At 48.4% G+C, this 23,210-nt stretch overlaps 1 protein-coding gene across 2 annotated transcripts in view; it reads left to right on the forward strand.

Moving 5' to 3' along the window:
* Positions 1 to 781: 781 nt before the first annotated feature.
* Positions 782 to 23,210, forward strand: part of LOC126576160 (zinc finger protein jing homolog) — a 58,402-nt gene continuing 35,973 nt past the window's right edge. Inside the window, exons 1-3 of one of the 2 annotated variants that reach the window (XM_050237319.1) lie at positions 782 to 978; positions 3,839 to 3,855; positions 3,962 to 4,908. The gene's annotated coding sequence lies outside the window, so the exon portion shown is untranslated. Of the gene's footprint in view, positions 979 to 3,838; positions 4,909 to 23,210 lie in introns of both variants that reach the window. The other variant, XM_050237318.1, reaches the window with a different exon arrangement.

Here is a 23,210-nt window from a genome sequence, read left to right on the forward strand (position 1 = left end):
TTAAATCGATGATCGAGTTGAACTAAGCCAACGTACACACAGATAGTGCAGCGCAACTATTACCTCGTAATCAATGTTTCATCGAATTGGTGGACCTAAACCCCGCGTATAACACCCAAGTGCAATCACCATCGCCGACCGGAAACACGTTTCACACGGTGTGTTCGTCCGGTTAGTGGGGGGGTAGGCTGTGGGGGGGTGGTCACCCGCGAGACACGTTCTGTGTTTTTTTTTTGTTTCGGCTACTTCTTCTTTACCGCTTCTCTTTTCCCTTGCCATTCGTTAGAGCGAAACAGCAAAGGGGGAAAGTGAGATGGCAAACAGAACTTCGGACAGGGTTCGGAGAATTTCGTGGCTCTCTCTCTCTCGGTGATGAGAATTCTCTCTCTCTCTCTCTCTGTTTCGTATCGGATGTGCTACTCTCGCTAACGGATCATGCGTTGAAAAATGTTCAAGTCGCTCTCCCTTCTCGCCGCCTACTTAGACTGTTTCTACACTGAGCAAAGCATTTTTGTTGATAAAATGAAGCATGCTAGAGTGTTTAATGTTTTGGCGATTCACTGTACCTGAAAAGAGCTACTTTTGAAAGTGTCCTACACACGCCAATATATTTTTTATGTTTCTCGAAACTTTAGATACGACATCAAATGGTTTTTCGCAGTTTAGAAACGGTCTTACAATCTCGCTCCCTCGCTCTCTCGTCGGCGTGCGTGTTTTTTGACCCCATCGGTTCGATTGTTTCTCTCTTTTTTTCATTCGGGTTTGTGCGTTCGGCGGGAGAGGAGCGTTTTTCGAAATTCGGATCTTTGAATCCCAATTTCCCGAACAGTCTGTGAATTTGTGAAGTTTTGTTTGAATTTCGGTGAATCCGCCGTGAATCCCGGTACTGACCCCAGGCCGCCTTCGATTCCGTCGTTCTTCTCTTGTTCGTTTGCTGCCGACGAAGGCGGAAACAGCGGAACGCAGGCAGGACAGCGAGTAAGCACCGTTTCACGAGGTTCAAGGCGATGGCGACGGCGGCGTCCTTCTGCATCTTTCAACTTTCATCCTCCGTCGTCGGGGAGCGGTTGTTCTGGGCCAGGAAGCAGGGCGCACACAAACAATAGGGAGTGTGGGGATTGTGAAAACGTTCCTAGTGTGTGCACGTTGCCCGAAAAGGGCTATTATTACTAACATCCAAGGAGACAGCGCGGCCATGGGTGGAAAAAGCGCGTGAAGGAACGACGGTGATAGCGGATTCTTTCTTCGCCCGTGTGTGTGCATGTGTGTCTGTGCTTCGCGTTCTCATTCGATTCACGGTTTTTCACGGTGGAGCAGCCGTACGTGCGTGAATGTTGTTCTTTCACGATGTTCGTGTGCGTGCATCCCTGTCTCTTTCTCGTCATCTCCCCCTCTCTCTGCCCTTTGCTCCTGCCGCGGCAGCGCTGATCGATCGTGCAATTATTGTTTTGTACCGAGTGCGACCGAGACCGCGCCGAGCCCCTCCGGGACAGCCTTCCTTCCTCCCTCCCGCTTCCACCAACACCGCGCCACCTTTCTTTCTCTTCTCTTCTCTCCACCGGGATCCCGGGAGGGCCTGCTTCGATGCAAGAAAAGTGTGCACGAGCGAAAGAGATCACAACGCTGCTCTCACCCCCGTGAGCATGAGCGAGTGAGAGAGACCGCTGGTTTCTCGCCGTATTCTAACACGCGTGTTAGTGCGCGCGCGTTTGCATTTGCGCTAGTGTGAGTGAGTGAGTGAGTGTGTGTATGTGTTTCTATTGGTTAGCTCGCTCGCACTCGTTGTGTTGTACGATGCGAACGGAAAGGGAAAAGCAAAGGGTGTGGATGGGTGCGGAAGGCTGAGAGGGTGTTTTTACTATCATTTCCCGTGAACTGCATAGGTGTGTTCGTGTGAGTGTGTGTAGATTCTAAGACCGGGGCGGGAGTTGCTGTTGCGCGATGGTTGTGGAGCAAGTATGGCCACGGGAGGGCGGAAATCGGGGAGGCTGGTTCGGTGAAAGTGAATTCCCAAAGCACGAGTTGAAAACGTGCGTGAAACTGGTGAGGCAAGAATAGCCCTGCAACAGCATCCACACCACGGCCACCATCATCATCGGCCGTGGTCGTGTGACTTGAAACGTGAACCCCGTGCCCGTGCGTGACACGAAGAAGATTCGTTTTGTTTGATCCCAGGGCGATAGGGAAGAGAGTGTTTTTAATTCCAGCAGATTTCCGTTTGCTCCGTATATGTGTCGGTGTGCGTCTGGGTGATTGAGAAGTTTTCTTCTTTCCACGAATTCAACCATCACACACACCTACACCCGGTGCGCTTCGTTCTTGTCCGCTCCATCGTTGGCTCTCTCCGATTCTTGTAGCCATCACCAGCACCCAGCCTCCCGTCCATCCACCAGCATCTCCCACCGAATTCCAGGTATTCTGGTGTGTGCGAGTGAAGGATATTTCCCTCGGGGGGATGCCTTTTTAATGGCTTTTTTTTTCGTGTGTTGTACCTCTTCACCTTCCTTTTTGGGCCGCTGCTTCGCGGGGCCAGAGGAATCGGAATCTGGAAAAGGGACCGGCGAAAAGAAACTTAATACCATCTCTCATCCTTCTCTCGAGGGTAGCTCTCTTTTCGCTTTGTCTGGCGCTTTGAAGGTGCAGCCTTCTACGATTTCCTCGCATCCTTGGATGTGCTCCGGTCGCCATGAAATGACAGCTGCACACGGGTGGCTGGTAAAGGTGCGGCCACGGAGGATGCGATTGATTAGTTTGATAAAAGTCATCGCGAGTGTGCACTACGGTGTACGTGACATATGCATTAGTAGAATAAAGTTATGTAAGCGGCCATGCTCTCGCTGCTGGAGAAACGAGGAAGGCGATGCGCATGCTGCTGTAAGCGGAAGAGAGAGAAACATCGCATGGAGACATGGGGAGCATCACCCACTCACCCACAGATCGGGGTTTGTGGATTGGGGGGCTCGTTCTCCCGCTCTCTCGCTCTCTCTCCGTCTAAGCGGTCATTGCTTTTCGATACTCGCCACAAACAATCATAGGCCCGCGTGCGAGAAAAGCTATGCTTGAATGTGCTGTCCTGCTCCTTCGCATGTGCTGCTATCAACTCCATTCATTACTACTCCACGAGAGGAAGGTCGTCGTCTTGCGCGAGTGGGTGGGTGGAGGAGGTGGTGGTCGTAAACCCATTCCTCGCTTCGCTTCCGGTCGGGCACGGAACGCACCGTGGATTATAGCAAAAGTGCCTTTCGATAATCCGGAATATGTTCAAATATTCAGCGCCATCAGGGCGTATCTGGATGAATATAAAAGTTATTCGCAGTCGAATACGGGGTACGCTGGTTCACTAATACTAACCGGCAGCTGTAAGGAAGAACGCGCCTTGCCGCACCCCTTCGTGGCTTTCGTTTTGGGCTGTCCTCCGACGGTGCAGAAGAAGATTCCCACTCCCGAGGGGCGATTTGATCAAACTCTGTGCCATCTTCTCGTTACAAACACAACGAACAAACGCCGGGAATAAAGGCCGTTCAAGCTTACCAACACCAACGGGATTCGACCGGTTTATATAGGCATCTGCGTTCGATGTCCTGTCGTTCTCCTTCGATTCTACCAACAACCGCACAACTGTGCGATTGTACTAGCACCGTTTTGCTCTAAAAATCAATGCAGTAATTTGTAAAATAGTGTTACTAAAAACTAGTTGTCAATCTAGCTACCAACAACCAACGAATCGACGAAGCAGCCATCTACGATCGGTGGTAGCTTGTCGGTGTCGACCATCATACTGTGTGTCCTCCATTAATACTCAAATTAAAACAAAGTAATCCTTTTTTGCTCCCGACAGATTTTAACATCGAGCGGGTGCGTGCTGTGCTCTCTGGTGCTGGAGAAGGGAAAAAAGTGTGGGTGCTGGTGCAAACAACACGGTGATGCCAGATTTTTAACGCAGTTTCCCCCCGATTATTAGTTCCGATTCCGTTCGAATCCCGTACGAGCGTGGTGTGTGCGTGATACGCGAAAAGCATCCTAAGCAAAACGAGAAATCGAAAGTGTGATCATCGACGACAAAGCGGTGTGAGCAAGTGCAAGGTGCGCGTTGTGCAAAGTGTGAATCCTCCCGAGTAGGAAAAAAAGAGCAAAAGAAAAGAAAATTAAATCCAAATCCCCCTGGTGCATGGCTAGTGCGAGTGTTTGCGTAGTGGAGCCAGTGTTTTTTGGGTGCCATCTAACGGCATGCCGAAGAGTGCAGTGAGCCGGCAGTAGCGGTGCCAAGAGGAGGAGAAGGAGGAGTGCGTGCGAAAGTGTGCTGCTTTGTCGTCGTGACCGCGACCATCATCCAAAAGTTCAACTGCATGAGGAAGTGAGGCTGGTGAAGGCTGCACTGGCTGAGAGAGGGAGAGGGCACGCTCACTCTCTCTCTCTCTTGCTGGCTTGCAGCAACAGGAAACAGGAAGTGCACAGCCGGCACTTCACGGCGACGGCGGCGGCGGCGGCGGTTGCTGTTGGCCCCCCCGAGGCAGGTGATCCTCCCTGCTTTCGACAAAGGAAGAAGGATCGATCCGGGCGTTTGTGGGTGTGAAGAAAAGAAAATCATCAACAACAAATACACGCACACACATACCAGCATACCAGCATAAATACGCCAGTTCCGGGGTCCTTCCACTCAGTCTCTCCCGACTAACTGCCAAATGTTTTGATGAAGATCGATCGATCAATCAATCGAGCTGAACCTGGTGAAGTCTGCGGCGAGAGTGATTTTCCAGTCGAAGTTATCCAAACAGCCAACATGGATTACGTCTCGCTGCTGTTGATTCTGCGCGCCTAAACACCGAAGGAACCCGGGGACCGTACGTTTATGCTGTAGCAGCAGCATAGCACAACACCTTGCTACCGCATCGCGCTTTCTCTTAAAAGGTAAGATAACGACTTCTTTACTTACGTACTTACATATTACGGCGGCCATTAATAAGTATGAATAAATGGCAACAAGGTATCAAAAATAAAGTATGTCAACAGACGACGCGCCCAAACGCTATCGATGTAATGGCGAGAAAGTTAATATCTTACCGGGCAACATTACATTTTAATGCTCCCGTTTGTCCAGTGGAAGCATGTGTTAATGCGCGCTGCCACTGCAATGTCCTGTCCTTTTCTTCCCCCAAAAGACGGTGGAGAAAATTGGGAAAATTTGTTGCCGATTAAAACATAATCATTAAAATTATGAAACTGATGGCAAGCTGCCTTTTTAGCCGGTCAGTCAATCACCTGTTACCATCGCGATCCTCATTATACCGTATTCTTCTGTTCGGCGATGTTGTGGTGCGATCGTGGAAAAGAACAGCTGCGATAATCCGTAACCGCAAGGCGATCGCGAACCTGATTGAGAAATTCGTCCAAGATAATGTTGTTGCATGTTCTCATTTCCGTGCGTATGTGTTTGTCACCGTGTCTCTTTATTCTGTTAACGTGCAACCATTTCGGAAGATGCGTTGCGTAGTTACAGTGGCGCGTCAGCTGGAAGCTGGCCACGATAAGCGTTTCTTTTTTTTTGTTTTAATGCCTTCGAGCTAATGCTAATCTGCGGTTGTTCAATGACAGATGGCGATCTCTGCTGTTGGCCAGTTTGTATTACTTGGCAATTGCAAATTTGGACCCGGAAAAGGCCAACGTCTGGCCGGCTACTGCAGAGTACAAATTAATTTATGCTTCAGGCGGTGCAATGCCGCGTGCTAGTCGCTCATCAAGGTGAAATCGAAAAGGTAGCTGCAGCAGCAGCAGCAGCAGCAACAGCATCTGTTGCCCGTTGAAAAGGCACCTGATCCTACCGCCGCTGTGCCGCTTGCGTGCCATTCCTTCCTCTCGTCATCTTCCTATCTACCACTTCCCCGGTGACCACAAGAACGAACAGCTGACTGTCGTGCTGCTGAAATTAAATTAAAATTTCTACAAAACGCAAACGGCTCTGGACACCTTCTTGTTACCTTCTACCTTTCGCCAGCCCGTCGATGTGTGTGATGGAGAGACCCCTGGGGGTGAGGCCTGGCCAGCCGTACAAGCATAAGTTGAAATGGTGCTGTAGTGACAGGTTTTCCAGCTTATGTTGTGGTCGGATCGATGATTCGTAAACACATCATCGTGTTACAGCAAAAAAAAACCCGACGACTTGGGAACACATTGTATCCGTCGCAATTCACTCACTCCTTCTCTCCCTCTCTATCTCTGTGTCGGGCTGCCAGGTATCGAGGAATTTTATTTCTCAAAAGACCTGACACGTCGGCGACGATCGGGTCGTTTGGACTTTTTTCCAGCTGTTTTGTGGGCTCAGACGAATGGAAGAAGCAGCCACAACAAACACGTGCCTCTGTTGGCCTCGAGTGGAGGGGCAGCTGCACCGATCGCGGCTCTCCACCGGCACCAGTTTCCAACGACAGCTGTTGCTGTTGTAGTCCATCATATTTCTGGAGTCCTTTTTATGCTTAGTTCATGGTTTTTTTTTTGGTTTATGCTAGCGTATCTTCTGGGTGCTAGTGGGCACTCTAGAGTTTGCTAGAGTCAAATTCGTTAACAACATACCCAGCGATATACACGAGGAGACATCAAAAGCAGGGAGAATGATCTTCGTCAAACTTTCGCTTCTACTGAATATTGAAATCATTGCCGCCGCCGCCATCATCTCATATAGTCGTCATTAGCGAGCATCATCTTGTGCCGACGGTGCGATACATTATTCATGTTTGACTGAGTTGGAAGAGGTCATTCTTAAGTTGTGTACCAGTAACGACAGTACGGTCATCTGTGCAGAAGATACGCTGCATGGTGCTGCAATGTATTTCTCCGGGATTCAATGCTTCTCATTAGACGACACTATATGGGATTGGGATTTCATTTCATTCCTCTTTTTTGTGCCAACGCTGTGTAGATGAATTACGCTTTAAAGCCTTCAAAGTAAATCTCCTTTTGAAAAAGGGCCAAATCTGGTTTCAGAATGTTCGAGAAGACGAATAGGGCCATCTGTGTCAATACGAGAAACGTGCGAAAGCACTGGCTGTGCTACATGTTTTTTTTTGTTAGTTTAACATACTATCCGCATCCAGCCTGATGAGGTGTTCAATCTAATACTCGGGTTTTCTGGTCTTCTTCTACCAGGTTATAGGTTAGGCCCCGTACTTGTTCAGGTGTACCAACAGCCCACAACTATGTCAAGCTAAGCCTATCGGTTTTAGCAGGTTTTTTTTCATCTACTTGAGGCCCTTAGGAGATGATGTGGAACTCTAATCACCAATTTCCATCGCTCCAAGATCCATGGCACACGCTCATCTGCATGAAACTTTTCACGGTATTTTGTGATGATGGTGCGTTCGTGTTGACGCATAAATCATTCATTAAATAACAATTAGCACCAGCACCAGCACCATGTTGAGTATTTTCTCGCATTTCCCGAAGAATCTGCTGTCCCCATTATCCATCATGAAGCCAGTGGTTGGTGGCTTTCGATTCTCCATAGCCCGGGAACGTCATGGTGTTTGATTTATGCCGGCTTATTCTCGACATTGTTTGTTGTCCATTGTGGCCAACGCGTCTCCAATATGCAGCACTGCAATCGAGCGAGTGTCTTGTCTATTGGCTCCTTGGAATGGCATTTTAATTGGGCCCCTGGGTGGCTTATGGATCTCGGGATGCATTATTGTGTACGTCATTTGCATCCATTCAATGCATTATCATCGTCGCGCTGCTCTAATCTCTTCTATTGACAGTCGCCGTGCCCCCGGTGGGGAGGTTTTCTTCTTCGGATCGATTGTCTCTTCCGTGCTCTTCCCGTGGGACATGGTTGATGTGTGGTTTATGGTTCAATAGAGGCCTCTCTCTCTCTCTCTCTCTATGCTCAGAATAATACGATCCCAAACACAGGGTGTTCCATAACAACACAACGACTGCACAACATTGTCTGGTGCATACATGCGACCGAAGTCAGACGGATTGGGAACGGAGAGTAGGGAACCAGTGATGCAATCATGCTTTCGTCTGGAGCAACCGCCCCAACCGTGAAGCAATGGGGCACATCGATAAATAATAATTATTATTTATCATGCTCATCATCATCGTCATCATCGATGGTGTGGTGGTGACGGTGCTTCGCCGTCTGCCCTCCTTTTCCGACTGTTCTGCTGCATTTTACTTTTAACATTCGGTGTTAGCACATGCACAGTGTGGTTCATAACGGTCGCAGCACCTATGATACAGTTTTCAAAATACAATATTCTCACTGCAGTCTATTCAAAATTTGGTGCCAATGGTGTCTTTTGTGCTTTTCTGCAGCTTAAAAATATATTCCAATGATTGGATCGTCGTGGGTTGTTCTCGTACACGATCCAACCTTAGGTTCTTCCTTTTAGTGTTAGATTTTACTCTAAATAGTGAAAATAACAGTGGAAACAAATGAAACGTAAACGTTACTATTCGTTTCAATTGATTCTGAAGCTGCTTCGCATCGAATAGATTCAATATGGCGTTATTAAACATTATTAATTGAACTTTCCCACTAAAAACACTGTCCCTGTCCCTTGTGCTGAAGCAGTTTGCATGCATGTGTGCTCCACCGTAATATGTTCCCCAATGCACCGTGGATCAGGTGTGTGTTGTTGTGCTGCTGCTGCTGCCGCCGTTGGTTGACAAAGACTTCGATTGGTCGTTCAGTGTTCGCGCACCCCACTGGCGCACAGAAGGGCGAGGCTGGTAGTGTGGAGCCCGAACTGCTGTCTGGTGCCGTGGGTCGGTCTCGGGGCCACGCGGACGGCTGTTCGGCACATTATCGAAAATGGGTTTTATTTGCTCGATAAACAGACCATCGGAGCGAGAGTGAAGTGAGTGAGCGAGAGACGGGCAAACATGGCGTCGTCGTCGTCGTCAGTGCATGGCCTGGGGCCTATGCTTGCTGCTGATGATGATGATGATGATGATGATGGTTGGTATTAAATGATGGGTCGCGGTTGCGACGAGAGGGGGGATCATGCGTTCAAACATACTTGCTTGCCACCCGTCTGGTTATGCTGCGTCGATGCTGCCGTCGCTGCATTGCTTTTTATGCTTCCTGGTTCCCTGTGGTTGTCGACGCATGGGAAGGGCTACGGAGGGACGCGGGGCGGGTGGTCTGGATAGTTAAAATGGATGCTCATTGTGGCCAGGGAAAGCATATTCCAGGGTCCGGTGCGTCCGTCCGGCACGTGAATCTTCATTAAGTTGGCTTCGTTGGCGGCGATGGCGATCGTCTCTTCGTCGTGCACCAAAAACACCAGAGCGGACACACGCAGCAGCAGCAGCAGTCCATTACTTCATTAATGTTTGCTCTGTCTGTCGTACCGAGGGCCGCTCGTCTTCACCGCAAACCTCGGGAAGGGCTGATGATGATAGGACACAATGGAAAAGGGGGGCTTGGAGAGAAGAAAAGCGAGTGACACACCAGGGGAGAGGGGATTTGGTGGCAAAGAGCTGTCCCTGGGGGGAGGGCAGAAATTTATGTGCATGTTTGCGCCTAGACAAACCGAATCGAACACAGATTCAACCTAGCCAGCCAATACTCGTGGGCACATTTTGCCAAAACATCGATTTAAGAGAAAGCTTCGAAGAGAAGAGGAAGGTGTTTGGATTTTTTGTTTGAGAATTTTCTTTTTTTTAAATCAATTCAAAACTCTCCTTTCGAATTTTGTTCTTACGCTTACCATTTAGAACACGACATCCCTTATTTCTTGGTACGACGCTCATGATACCGCGCTCAGAGATCGAAACATAACACCGAACCGGATGTTGGGGTAAAAAAGAACTAGAAACCACGAGGGAGAGGGAGAGAGAGGTTCATGAGCTTGAAGAGTTTGAAGGGGAACGCCACCACTTCCTGTCTAATTCCCTTTTGCTATTAATTATCTAAACTTCTTCCGATGGCCCCCATTCGCGCTTTCTACAAAGCACCTTTTGGACTTCCTGTTGCTTTGCGAGCCCTTTATGACTGCTGGCGCCTCAAGCTGCCCTAGTAATTAACACAAGGAACGCGAACAAGCGATCCTGTTTCTAGTCTCACAAAAAGTGTGCGCAAATTCTATTTTTTAAACCTCACAAATTGCGTGACCGGCGATTTCGAGAAGCTTATACTAATTCAAAACGCTTTTATGTTCAAAGTTGCGTCGCGCTGATCGCTCTCGCTCACAAATCCTTATAATCCCGCTGCATCTATTTATTAATTTATAAACGAACCACAGAAGGAGGGAAGAGCAGGGTAGAGCAGGTGAGAAGCAGATGGTCCTTCGTGTGCCGCCTTTTTTGTACTGTCCGGGGGTTTCCTATTTTTTCTTGCTCTTCAAAACTTTGTGGAACAAAATTTCAAAGGTGAGCGAGAACGGTGAACAGTGCGAGGCCGCACAAGAAGAGCCCGGCTCTCTCACCTTCTTCACTTCAATGTTCCATCCTGTCAGCGGCAAATGGGTCTCTTGGTGTGTGTGTTTTTTCGTTTCTTTTTCTTGTTTTGCTCTTTTCGGACCATCCAAAACAACCGAACTTCCTGCTTCAAAAGCCCACAGGACTTATCGCCGCGCCTGGGTTGGGTTCTCGTTCGGCAATCGGTGGCCCGAAATCCATCAATCTTGGACCCACCACCACCACCGCTGCTAGCTGCCTTCCGCTATTGCTGTGTCCCTTGCGAACGACGTGCCATCGTCCTGGGCGCGCTGTTGAGTGTAGAATGTAACGGTTACACGGCTCCTCTTCCACCGGCTTTTCCTCTTGGAGACCAAATTTTTAAATTCCATTTTCGCGCTTTCCTCCGCACCAGCCAGAGCAGGGACGACAGAGTGCTAAGAGGAGGAGGAGGAAGGGCAGAGAAGGAAGTGCAAACTGAAAAGTGGAAACTTTCGTTGAAGAGGGGAACCTTGGCTTCTAAAAAGGATAAGTTGCTGCTCGCGAATAGCGCTGAAATGAGGAGCAAAATGTATGCTTCGTCTATGCTTCCATTATGTTGGCTGCTAGTGGTCCAAAGAGGATTTTTCGGCAAACTTAAGAGAACTGTTGCTCTAGCCCAGCAGCTGGCAGCGCTGTGGTGGTGATGCAGGTGAAACCATCGTTCCTTTAAGATGCACAGAAGGATCCTAATGCTTCATTCGATCGCATCTTTCTTTCATTGAACAGGAGCGCGAGTGGATTAAAGCAATGTCCTGCCAGAATAAAGAGAATCCTGTGGATTATGCTAAGGACAGGAAATGTTCTTCCTGATTCTAAGACGTTCCTAAGGAAGCGTTTATTTTGTTAAAGTTAAGGTCAAACCGATCAAACCGCATCATCATCATCATCGTGATGTCCAAAATATTCTCTGGCCACAAAAATGGTTTTCTTCCCACTTTTTGAAGGAAGAGAGAGACTTCTCCCATTTTGACGATAATCGAATTCTGCCCTATGAACGAAGAATGCCAGGAAGTTCCGGTTATGATGGGCGCGGGGCCACCGGTGGAAATGGAATATTGTTGACAGTGTCTTCTCCCCGATTTCGCGCTCACTGGCGCTTTTCTCCTGGATAGACCCTTAAACTTCATAAAGGAAGAAAAACAAAAATGAACACAGAGAAGAAAATGGTTCCCGTAATTGAATTTATGACAGATTGCTTTATCCTGGCCACCAAAAGTTATTTCCTCTTCCCTCCCCGGTCAACACTCCTTCCTGGCTGGCGAACGGGGGTACTCTCTATATCTCGCCCTGCACCTTGTGGATTTCTCGTCTTTTTTTTTGTTTCCTTTTTTAACATGGCCCCCAATAACTGCTAGAGTCACGTAGTCTCCTTCCCTTTGACCACAAGATACTGGGCCTAGTGGTGGCGTAAACGTTTGGTATGCCACTATACGACCCCCAGTCCCCCCCCCCCCATCCCGTTCCATTCCGTGGTCCCTCGCTATATAAAGCCATTTACAGCTAGAGCGGCCGCGCGCGCGCGCCCTCCTTCTCGCCACACTTGGCCCGGTTCTAGGGCCGGATTGGAGCAAGGAAGCATAAAAAGGTTCATTAAGTTTACGACCAGCAGCCCGCCGGGAGGAGTGGAGGATTGCCGTGCTCGTAAAGCTGCGACTTTTGATAACGTTTTCCTCGTCCCACTGGCAAAGAAGTGTTGCGATGGTTGCGAGAGTCCCTTCACGCTGCTCGTTCGCTCGCTCTTTAGGAAAAAGGGCACGGCACAAGATCGCGCGCGACCTCCGTTCGTTTCTTGGTGGTGTAGAAGAAGGGGTGGGGTGCCTCTCGATGTGTTCGGTGCTTAATTAGTAACCTCAAGGTGTGGGTGCCCCCGGGCCTTTCGTGGGAAGAACTTCTTCTTTCGGCGAGAACGTGAGTCTGAACGTCGTCAATCGTGCCTCGGTTTGGCGTTGATCTGAGTGGATGATTTGTGGATACCAGAGAAGACAGACCATTGGCCATGCCCCTCCTCGTGTGCACGCAATCGAAATTAATTCGCGATTAATACTCTCTCTCTCTCTCTCTCTCTCTCTCTCTCTCTCTCTCTCTCTCTCTCTCTCTCTGTCTTGTTCTCTTCAAACAACACACGGCCTGTCGCCGATCATCTGCTCTTTGCTCTGGTGTCTTGTGGCACCCTCAGGCCCCAGGCAACACCGGCAGCTGGTGGTTAGTGACGGCAGCAGCAGCAGCATACAGCTTTAAACGTTAATAAATTATCCCGTTGCGCGGCGGTTTCGCGCTCGCACGCCGCTGAATTCCAATTCCATTTGTCACTTTTTCTCTTATCAAGCTGGGTTTGGTGGCCTTATGGCCGCGGCAGCAGCACCAGCAGCTGTTGTTAACGTCAATCCCCACGCTTAACCGGCCGGACGGACCCCTCGCGCAGTTTCTCGTCGGTTTTGGGTCTCTCTCTCTCTCTCTGAGGAGAAGCTTGGCGTCACCATCAACTCGATCGATATGACGCGTGCGCTGCCGCGTGATCGACGGTTGCGATATTGATTGATCAGGTTCGATCAGTCGTTGAGGTGAGCTGCATAATTTCGGAATCGACAAAACTACACACCTGCTGCCCGGCACATGCACGGACGAAAGGTAAAGGAAAGTGAAACTGGACCAGGGGGAAACCACTGGAACAACCTGCTTGGTCTGGTCTGGCCTTCTGCCACTACATGTTGCAGTAGATAATAAAAACGTAGATAAAATGTGACCAATTTATTAGCCGGACGACAACCGAGTAGCAGCAGCTCGGAGGAGTTGAAGTGAGAGTTTAGAGCTAGCATATGTGCTGCTCCTCATTCGTACGTTGGATATGTGAGGAACTGGAGGGGGGGAGCTGGGCACCGTTAATGGCAATAAAGCGCGAGCAATGACTGGCACGCGACAACTGTGCCATGGTGACGAGATACGTTCGCTCCCTCGCTGTGATATCGTTACGATCGTCATGAATGTGGAGAATCGTCGTGTGTGGAGTGCAGTTTTTCAGACAAACAGATGATAGCCACCACCAGTGGTTCGTTACTTGTGACGCACCACGCGCGTGAGTCGTCGAGTCGAGGGGTTAAACAAAAGCCGAACACATTCATTGCAATTCATACGAAACGAGACGAATAGGGCTGATTAGGATGCTTCTCGAGAAATTTCTTACATTTTTTACAAATTACTGATGTTTTCTCCCAAATATGATTCAGTGACAAAAAGCCCTTTGAATGCACTTAGAATAATGGGAGTTTCATGACAGTTACCTGACTGTTGCGGGTTGTGTCAAACAAAGAATGCGTCACTTTCCTGTTTGTTTGATGTTTTTCTTGAATTATTGAGTTTTTTTTTACTTTGTTTTGATTTTTAGGCTTATTCTCAATTTCACATGCGACTATGCTAGTCGTTTACATATCAGTTTCGCTTATCTGTCGATAGTATCTTTTAGATAGTTTGCATTTTTTTAATTCTCTTCTGTTCGGATGTCCAAAGAACATTGGATTGTGAAACATCGTATTCGCACAGCCACACCCGCTAAAGGTTGCGATTGATCCTGGATCCTACAGGTCATTGCTCTTCTTCTCTTCCATTCTGATCGGCCATCAGTATTTCCATTCGATTAAAATGTGTGCTCCGCACCACGAGAACGAGGGGAAATCAATCGCAAAACGATGTTAATTCAATCACCACCGACAGGCGACGGAATCGAGCGTTTGCATATCCTGCATGTGACACTCAGCATCGATCACCGGTGATATAATGGCTTCGTGATTGGCTCTGTGCGGGGGGGGGGGGGGGGGGAAGAGGTGACATTTCAGTTTCAGCGCAACAAACTTCACTACAAAATGGATGGGATTAATTAATAAAAAGTGGGAATCGAGATCGCACTGCAGCTGCTAACATGATTTCCCAATCACCGTCTCGGGGAGGACAAACGTCAGGCGTCAGGAATGTTGATTGATGGCCGCAGCATGATTTATCGCAACTCAGCAATCACATACACCCATTTGTTTGGTTCGAGTCTTATCGATAATGGTTCACCAAAAAAATAAAAAGTATTAAAAGATTGATTTTTCTTTGATCGTTTTAACGCCTGAGGCACAGCCGGGGCTGGGGACTTATTTGTTGATTGCACCAACCGTCGCGCCGGAGTTCTCCTAATCCTACAAAACGCTCCGTGCATCACGGCGAGTAACTTCAGCTCCTGCAGCAGTTCCCGTTCCCTGTTGTTGGACACTTCCGCTGGCCAATTTACATGATAAAAGGACAAGCGCACGTTGGTGTGACTGCATAAAGCGCTTCTAGCCATGGTGGCCCATGGTTCTTCTTTTATAGGGGGGGGATGCTTTTTCCACCCTTTTTCAATTAAATTGCCTCCTCCAATTAATTACACAAAATGTCAATCAAACGGCATGTGCGCGTGTCTGTGGCGATGTCACCGTAACGCGTGTGTGCCGCGTGTGATACATGTGCCTCGGTCGGGATTTCTTTTGTGAAGCAGAAACGGGATCCGCTGAGGCAACAGCAGGAGCAATAGCGCACTAGTATTGGCCAGCCGTAGTGTCCTGTAACTAGCTGCGGAACTCGGATATTTAATTAAATCGCCAACTGAGGGATCTTACTTGGAATGCTGTATTAAGTTGCATCGTCTCTCGGACTTTGGAGAGGGAGGAAATTGTTGGCTTCGTCGATTCCTACAGGAAGGGGATTAGGTTACCGTTGATGATACGCAGCGCGGACGGTCTATAATGTATGGAGGAGTATTGTGCATCAGCTGCTAGTGTTGATTGATTTAGGAAAAGATGGTGCTTGACAAATTTTTGATTAACTCTTTAAGATCGCTAGAACTGTGTAGACTATTTCACGAAGAAAATAAAAGAGTAGACAGTACTCGCTATTCCACTTCTGTGCTGATAAGAACCAATCTACGATCTATTACAGTAGTTATTCCTCATAATATCCACATAACTGGATCCAGTCCCACGGCGTTCGACTGTCGAACTTAGGTTTATACAACCTTTTCCCAATAACCTCTGTCCGGGGGCCTCTTTTTATATGATGTGCTCGTCGTACCGATGTGCTAAGGGATATACAGTCATGAAGAAACAAACCAGACTGGAGAAGGAAGTTCCGAAGGAAGAGGACGGGATGGGAAACAGAGATGGAAACAGCGAGGTGGCCGGCCGCCATTTTATTTGTTGGCCAAAAAGCGTCCAGCGACCACCCGTGGCTCGGTATTGAGTCCCTGTAGGGGTGGCTGTGCCTGATGGCGCTTAGGGTTGCACCACAGGGGCGCATCCTTACTACCTATCATCTTTCTCTCTCTCTCCCTCTCCATCTTCCGGTTTCCTGTATCATTCGCTCGCTCCCTTACTCTATCCTTTGCCACAGCACGCATACAATCATCTCTTCTTGCTGCACGCACGCACGCTGGGTTTTCGGCTGTGATCAAGCCTCTGAAAGGGAAGGAAAAAGGTGGCACGTGCAGTTCATGGATTAATGCCAAACTAAGGGGGTCCACCATTATCCCGCGTGGTCTCACCCTTCGCTCGGTTTTGCAATTGGTCCTGCCTGTCAAAGGATAACGAGCAGTTGCTGCCCCTGCATATATCCCTTTTGGCTTTGGGCAGAACCGTCGCTCCCGTGAGGATACATTTTGTTTATTATCGGATTTGGGATACTGATCGACGCGAGATAGATGCATTCAGTGGTGCTGTGTGCTAATTTCGATTTAAAATCCAAAGCTTGGTAAGGACTTCCTCGTGGAACTGTGACTAGGAGCAGCTAACATTGGACAGCAGAATTCGACGCCAAGGTTGAGAACAAGCGAGCGAGCACCTTCCAAAGCGATGTCGATGAATTATGCCGATGTCATCATTCTCTTCTGTCACTATCGTTCACTTTCTTAACTAAATCAATCATTAATCAACAACGGTCAAACGGGATGACGAGCGACGCACACATATCTAATCGCTCCGACGATGATGATCAATCTTTCAACGTCGCTTCCGGTGCGTCTGTCGGACGCCGTAGCAGACCAGGTGCGTTTTGTAGGAGCCAACATCAAGAGCAGATTCTCAAAGCTTCAATTTGCCCCGAAGCACATATTCTCGCCTGCTTAATCTCCAGAACCTGTGGAACGAAAGGTGGTGCAGCTGCTGTCACGCGAAGGAAACATCCGGTTGCACCACCCGACCGTGTGTGCACTCGTGAGGTGGACAAAATGTTTTATTTAGAAGCTAAAACACTTGAGCAGCAGCTGCTGAGTTGCGATGACGCCACCATTACGTCAATAACTTATGTCACGTTGCCTGCGGTGTTGGTCGACCTAGAAGCGATAAGCGGCGGGGGGAAGGTTAAGTAGTGATTAGAGCCGTCGGTTTTTTTGGGTGGTTCCGGAGCACGATTGTGTGTCGAATAACGAGCCATTTCTTTTGCACGCATGTACTATTCAGGAGAATAGCAGGAACCAAGATCAAGTGTTGGATGAAGATGACATCAAAATTGATCATCAATTTGATTGCTTCTCGAACTGAAGTTTGAAAAGTTAATCCTCTAATATTTAAATGAATGATAATCCAATTAAGAAACTTTCCTACTTATGATCATCGATTACAAAGACAGGTTAATGCCGTGGACAGATTCTGCCATTGAATAGCCATTTTTCAATCACCTCCACTCATCATTCTTCCGGCGGAAATCTTTTGCGGAAAATTTGTTCCACTTCTTCACCCTTTAAAAACACCGTTTCCGCCTGTTGGCGATTAATGTGAGACACAGTCACCAAACCATAAAACGATGTGCCGCTAGACACACGGCGCTAACGAGAGTGCGCTCCGGATCGGAGCCAAAAGCGGATCGCGCCAAAAAACCCCCAAAAAAATCGGCTGGAAACCGCGAAACAAAATAGCGAACCACCCAACCCCATGCCGCTTCCTACACCTCGGTTTGTCACTATTTTAGCACTCTAACTCCTCTTCCTCGTCTCTCTCTCGCTCTCGCTCTGGCTAGTTTCTCGTCATTCCTCGTTGACGGTTGTTGACCGCCGTTGTTACTGTTGTTTTGCGCGCCGTTTGTTTTGATTATCGTATTCGCAGCATCGCACAGTGATCATCGAGACCTGATGATGATGATGATGCTCCCGGTATTGTTGTTGTTACAGGTGCTACTGCTGCTGCTGCTGCTGCTAGTGTTGTGTTACGTTTTGCGCCCGGTGGGTGGTTTGGGCGCGAGAAATGTGCGAGCAAAAGTAACGGACGGATTAGCGCCAGTAGCAGCAGCAGCAGCAGCAGCAGCAGCACGGGTAGTTGTTGGTGTGTTCTGCACACTCTGGCACACGCGGTAGTAAGTGTTGCAAAATAGAGAAACACGCGAAATGTTGTCCGTGGTCGTGGTGCTTTGCGTTTTTTTTTCGCGCTTTTTGGGGCCAAAACAATACACCGAGCCGAGCCCAAATGCGTGTCATGGCCGTGGGAATGGATGGCATGAACCTGCGTTTTGTCTCCATGCGATGCTATTTTTTTTTTGCAAGTTACGTCTTCTCCAGTTCGCTAATCGGCTGCTAGGGGGGCCCCCACATCGCGCAACGGAAGTTGTCTAGGCGGTGGAGGAGCGATCTCTTGCAGCGGAGGAGCTGAAGGAGAGGTGAGGTAATCGCGAACTGCGGTTTGCGTGGAGAAGAACACCCAGTCCAACCGCCCCTCGCATCATTAATGCCCTATGTATGTTTGACTACGTGCGAACTCCGAGCGGCGGTGGCGACGACCACGACGAGGCGTGTAAGATTAGATTAGTTTCTATTATTTTTTTTTGCTGCTGTCGTCGTCATCATCATGTCGTGTTTAGCCTGTCGGGCGCGCCTTTTCGCGGAATAACGCCTTAACGAACCATCACCGCCGCCCTGGGTGGTGGCAGCAGAGCGAGCGTGTTTTGCGATGAATGACTTCCGCTGGTGAAGCGTCGCGTTTGGGTGGTGTACGTTTGTGGGTCCGTAATCGACATTCGGTGAGTAATTTGGCTCGTTTGTCGATCATTTATGGTTTGTTAGCTCGCGATAGGTGCTTAAGAGGGAGAAAAAGAAGAGATAGGGGTGTCCATTTCGCGTTGACAGCATTACTATTTATGAAGGAGGAAGGAAAGTAAACTAATTTATTAAATGCAAGTGCATTAGCATAACAGGAGGAGCAAAACAGTACAAGATCAATGTTATGTGAATTTAATGTTTGATCCAAAAATTAAATATGAAACTTGACTAACATTAAGTTGAATAATTTAATAGAGCTGACAATGAAGAAGTTACAAAGTAGTCATAGAATAGTATGCAGCATCTTTTGCTAAGCTGACGGGTTGTTACATATGAGCAACAGCATAGAAATCTGTTATTGGTTAAGCGCCACAATTAATCGAGCTCGTTTAGTTAAATTAAAATACTGATAGAAGCGATTGAAAATTGTGAACACTATTTCTTGAAAATTGTGAACACGAACACTTGGTTTGAGAGAACTTTTATGCTAAATATCAGTGCTCCTTGGTCGATCAAATATATCAACCAAAGTATAAACAGCTTCTCAATAATCTACCATCGAGTGACTAAACAAAGGGTTAAATGTAAGTTATGAATATTAAAGCATAACCATCTGCAACCCCCACTCATGTAGCAACGACAGCAGCGACAAATGCAGTTGATTAGATGCCGTCTCGCTGGCCTCCGGGGATTATTAGAAGCGTCGTCCGTCCCCTCCGACCACTCGACAGCATAAACATTCACTACTGTTCTGCTGTTACAATGCACACTTCAACCGCCACGATGCCACGATGGATGGACATGGAATTCAAAGAGGGCGTGTGTTCACTTCCGCTGCGCGTGGACCGTACCGGGGGGTACCCTCTATTTTGGGTTGGGGAAACTTCATCAATTTTCCATCCGCATGGCTGCTTGCTCGCCCATCGATGTTCCGGTGAGTGCAAAGTTATGAGAAATAATAAACCAACCAATCGTCGTTGCATCCGTCCGTGGGTCGGGTTGGTTGCTGCAAGATGATGCTGACCGGGTTGCGGGGTCCCCTTCGGATGCACTAATCAGTTGTGCAAATTCCCCTTCAGGGGCCGAACGCTGCTGCTGCTGCTGCTGCTGCTGCTGCCAGGCGTATTAAGTCCCCGAAGAGACGCTTCCCGATGGTCAAATGCGATGCCACGGTGTTTTGCTCACCACCCACTTGGTGGGGGTGAATAAATCGCCAAATGATAAATGCACAGAACGAGACAGACAGAGAGAGAGAGAGAGTGTGTAGCCTGCGGTGTGGTTCTCTAGTATGGCGCGGCCCTAAAGCGAAAGAGATTGTTTGCTTGGAAAAATAAACATGCCAACCCCCGTACCACCCGAGATGGAAATTGCAATTCCATTAAACATATTTTCCACAACCACCCAACTGGGGGAGCAAGGCTACAAACGAGAATTTGCCTAATCCTCGCCGATGGAAAAGTGGAAAATTGGAATGCAGAAAAAAAGGGAAAATGTTTCCGCTTCTCTCTTCTGTAGTCTCGAGTCGGTTTTTATCATGCTCATGCGAGTATCGTATGCTCTCTTCGGGAACTGGGGGAAGGATAAAGTGTTGAAGTTACGATTTACAGCTACTGAAGGAACCGGTATCGTGCACGTGTTTTTTGGAGGATGGTTTCCGGTTCGGTCAACGGGTTTCTGTTGCAATATATTTTTTTTACATTTTTTGGGGTCGATTCATGTTATGTGTCGAAGCATTATGTAGCCTCCCTCTCCCGGGCTACCTTGCAATTGCGCGTTGAGCTAATTGAGGATTTAAAATTCTAATCAATCTAATTGTTCTGTGGGGATATAACGCAAGGAGCGCGCGAAAAAATGGTTGCCAATTACGACGTGACAGGGTGGAAATGGTTCAGGATTCAACAACATCCATGACACGACCGTTAACCGTTGCGAGCCATATTCTGTGCGTGAAAGAGAGTGCGCCTCTTTGTCGACACCCGTTGGGTGCCATTGAGTACGATCATAAATTTAAAGGTCCTAACGCCGTGGCACTGCTGCACCCTGCCGGGACGCTGGTTCACCTTGAAACACCCGTTGAACTGTTGGGCCAAGATTAGGGTCTCTGGATCTCGAACGGGAACGTCAGGGTGAGGGGAACTGGCTTCTTCGAACGGGAAGCGCAACCGCCATAGGCGACGTTCGTCCTTCGTTCGTTCAATCCGTTTCCGGTTTTGCGCTTTCTTTCCGTTCCGTTAGTCTAGGGTCGTCCTGAGATCCCATTGACTGAGGGTAGTACTCAAGGGTAGGAAGAAGCATGCGAAAGACCTTGAACTGAAGGGTCGTACGGAGTGAATGCCGTTGGATTTGGTAGATGGCCGTTGGACCATTGCGATGGAAGCGTTGAGCGTGCGTCATAACACATCATAAAACAATCTTTAAAAGGACATCTTCGGGCGATTGCCCTCGGAAGTTCTGCCGGACATTCAAGTAACCACCAGATGACTAATTTCCAATTTCTCGTTTCAGGTATGTGGCTCGAGAATGCAATTCCATCCGTAAAATGCCTGGCAGTAAGTTAAATGGTCGACCATAAACTTTATTTCCTCAACCATACCCAGCACAACTTCTACCACTTCCAATGGGAATGTAATGTTGTCGGAGATGACGATTGTAGCATACGCTGTCTGTCTGTATCCTGGCCTAATCCTCTGCCCAGCCAGCACATTACATATTCAGAAGCTGCAGCAAAAGAATTCTTTGAATGTTTCTGCCCCGTAACACAGGCCAAGGCACAGGGATGAGGAAAAAGTTTTTGTCCTGAAGAATCCAATTCCATCAGCCGGTGGTCGGTTCACAGGCGAGACGAAAACGTTGCTAGCTCCAAATGTTACTGCAGAGTCGGTTCTTGGATTTACGAGGACCCAACCATCGATTCCCGTACCACAGACGGAGGGGATCAGCGGCTTCATTCGTCACGCGGGATGTGTGAGCCATGCGGGAGCTCACTTCCTGCTGGTTACCGCTGCTGCTGCTGCTGCTGCCTGTTTGAGCTCTCAGCATGGTTCTTTCCAGTTTTTTCTTCGCTTTTTCTCGAAGCGGATTAACGCGCTACCATCACCCGCTTGAGGCAGCCTGAGAGGTTCCACATTTCCTCCAACAGAAAGGAGTCTTCGAAGTCATGCCGCGAACGGTCGGCTCGGGACTGTACAATTACAGGGGAGGGGAGTAGTTGGGCGTATTCAGGGCTTTGAAATTAATTCTCCAACATTTCACTTCGTTCGGAGATCGAATTCTTCACGTATTTTTAAATCCCTCTCCGATGGTGATGTGAAAAACTTTTTCTCCTCCTCACAAAACACCGTTACGACATTTTTGGTCCGAGGAGTCAGAAGATTCGATATCTTGCTGTTTCCTTCTTCCCCCGGTGCCCTTCCGAAAGTTTTATTAAATGTGTCATTCACAAGTATAGGGGAGCGGGGAAGAAGAGTCCAGAGCTGGTCCGCGCACCACCACACCGGACCTGAGGGAAGTGCGGAATCGGTTTGATGTGATACGATCATTTGCATATTATGCAAATTGGATTAGGGTTCCTGGGGTGGGTATCGACGGAGCTGAAAGTCAGCCAGCTAGTCCGCAATTCAAAGGCAGTCCCGTGTGATTGGAGAATCCTTCAAGCTGTTGGGACTGCTGTCGGGGGTTTTGGTTTTGAGTTTCGACGGAGCAGATAAATTATCGGACCGGAAATTGGACAGACATGCGAGAGAGTATCTTCATCCACGCCCACGTTTGCCGTCGGAAGAGAAGAGCTTGTCGGACGATCTAGAACTTGAGCAGAAGGAGAAGAAGCGCGTATGGGAGAATAATTCACATCTTGAATTCAGTATCGTAGCTCAAGTTACATCCTCAATGACCCGAGATGCTATCAGTCATTGTGAAATAACTTGGCAACCACGCTCCCTGTACTCTCATTAACACTTGACAAATGCAATTGAGACTAACTTTCGACACCCGGAATTGCATCTGTTCATCGCTATCGCTTAAAAGGTACGCAATCCCCCTTTTTAGGCGATTTTACGTGTGCGACTTGCAGACCTCGAACTGTGTGGCAACAGTTGCCACCGCTGAGTGTTTGTCGTTTTGATTTATCGGTTTGGTGAAAAACTGAGCAAATTCTAGCGAGCAGATGTTGGTATACGGCTGCTCCTATTCAGAGTTCGTTCCATAGACTTCGTGTTATCGCTTCCCTCCCGCAGGAAGTTGGTTCATTGGATGAAGTGTTCGGAGTTTTCCTTTCCCGAAAGTTTACCATAAAAAGGGATCAACATTGGGAAGGCTCGTTGGCTCCCTTCCCTTTCTTAAACTCCTCCGACCTGCCCGGGGGACACGGTCAAATCCCTGGTTCCTCTCGAGCGTTTTAAATTGTTTTCGAGTGCTTTTGGAGGATGATGGGTTGGTGATGCTGGTCTGTTGGAAGTTTGTTGGCTCAAGTGTGGTTGGTTGGATGGCGCTTGGTGGTGGGGCCTGGACAGCGGGCCGTGCCTTACACACGCATGCACATATTTATGCTACAATCTTTCCCGGGGAGAGCATAATGTGCTTTGATGTGATTGTTTATTCCAGCTCGGTCGTTGCAGTTCATTTTGATGATTCAGGCGTGTGGTGGTGGTGGTATGGGAGAGAAGAGCGCGGGCGTGCGCGCGCGCTCGCGTATAATGCTTACGCCGTGTGGTGTTTTTGCATAAACATTTTTTTTTCT

The sequence above is a fragment of the Anopheles aquasalis genome, chromosome 3, assembly GCF_943734665.1.
Source record: "Anopheles aquasalis chromosome 3, idAnoAquaMG_Q_19, whole genome shotgun sequence".
NCBI classification, from domain to species: Eukaryota; Metazoa; Arthropoda; class Insecta; order Diptera; family Culicidae; genus Anopheles; species Anopheles aquasalis.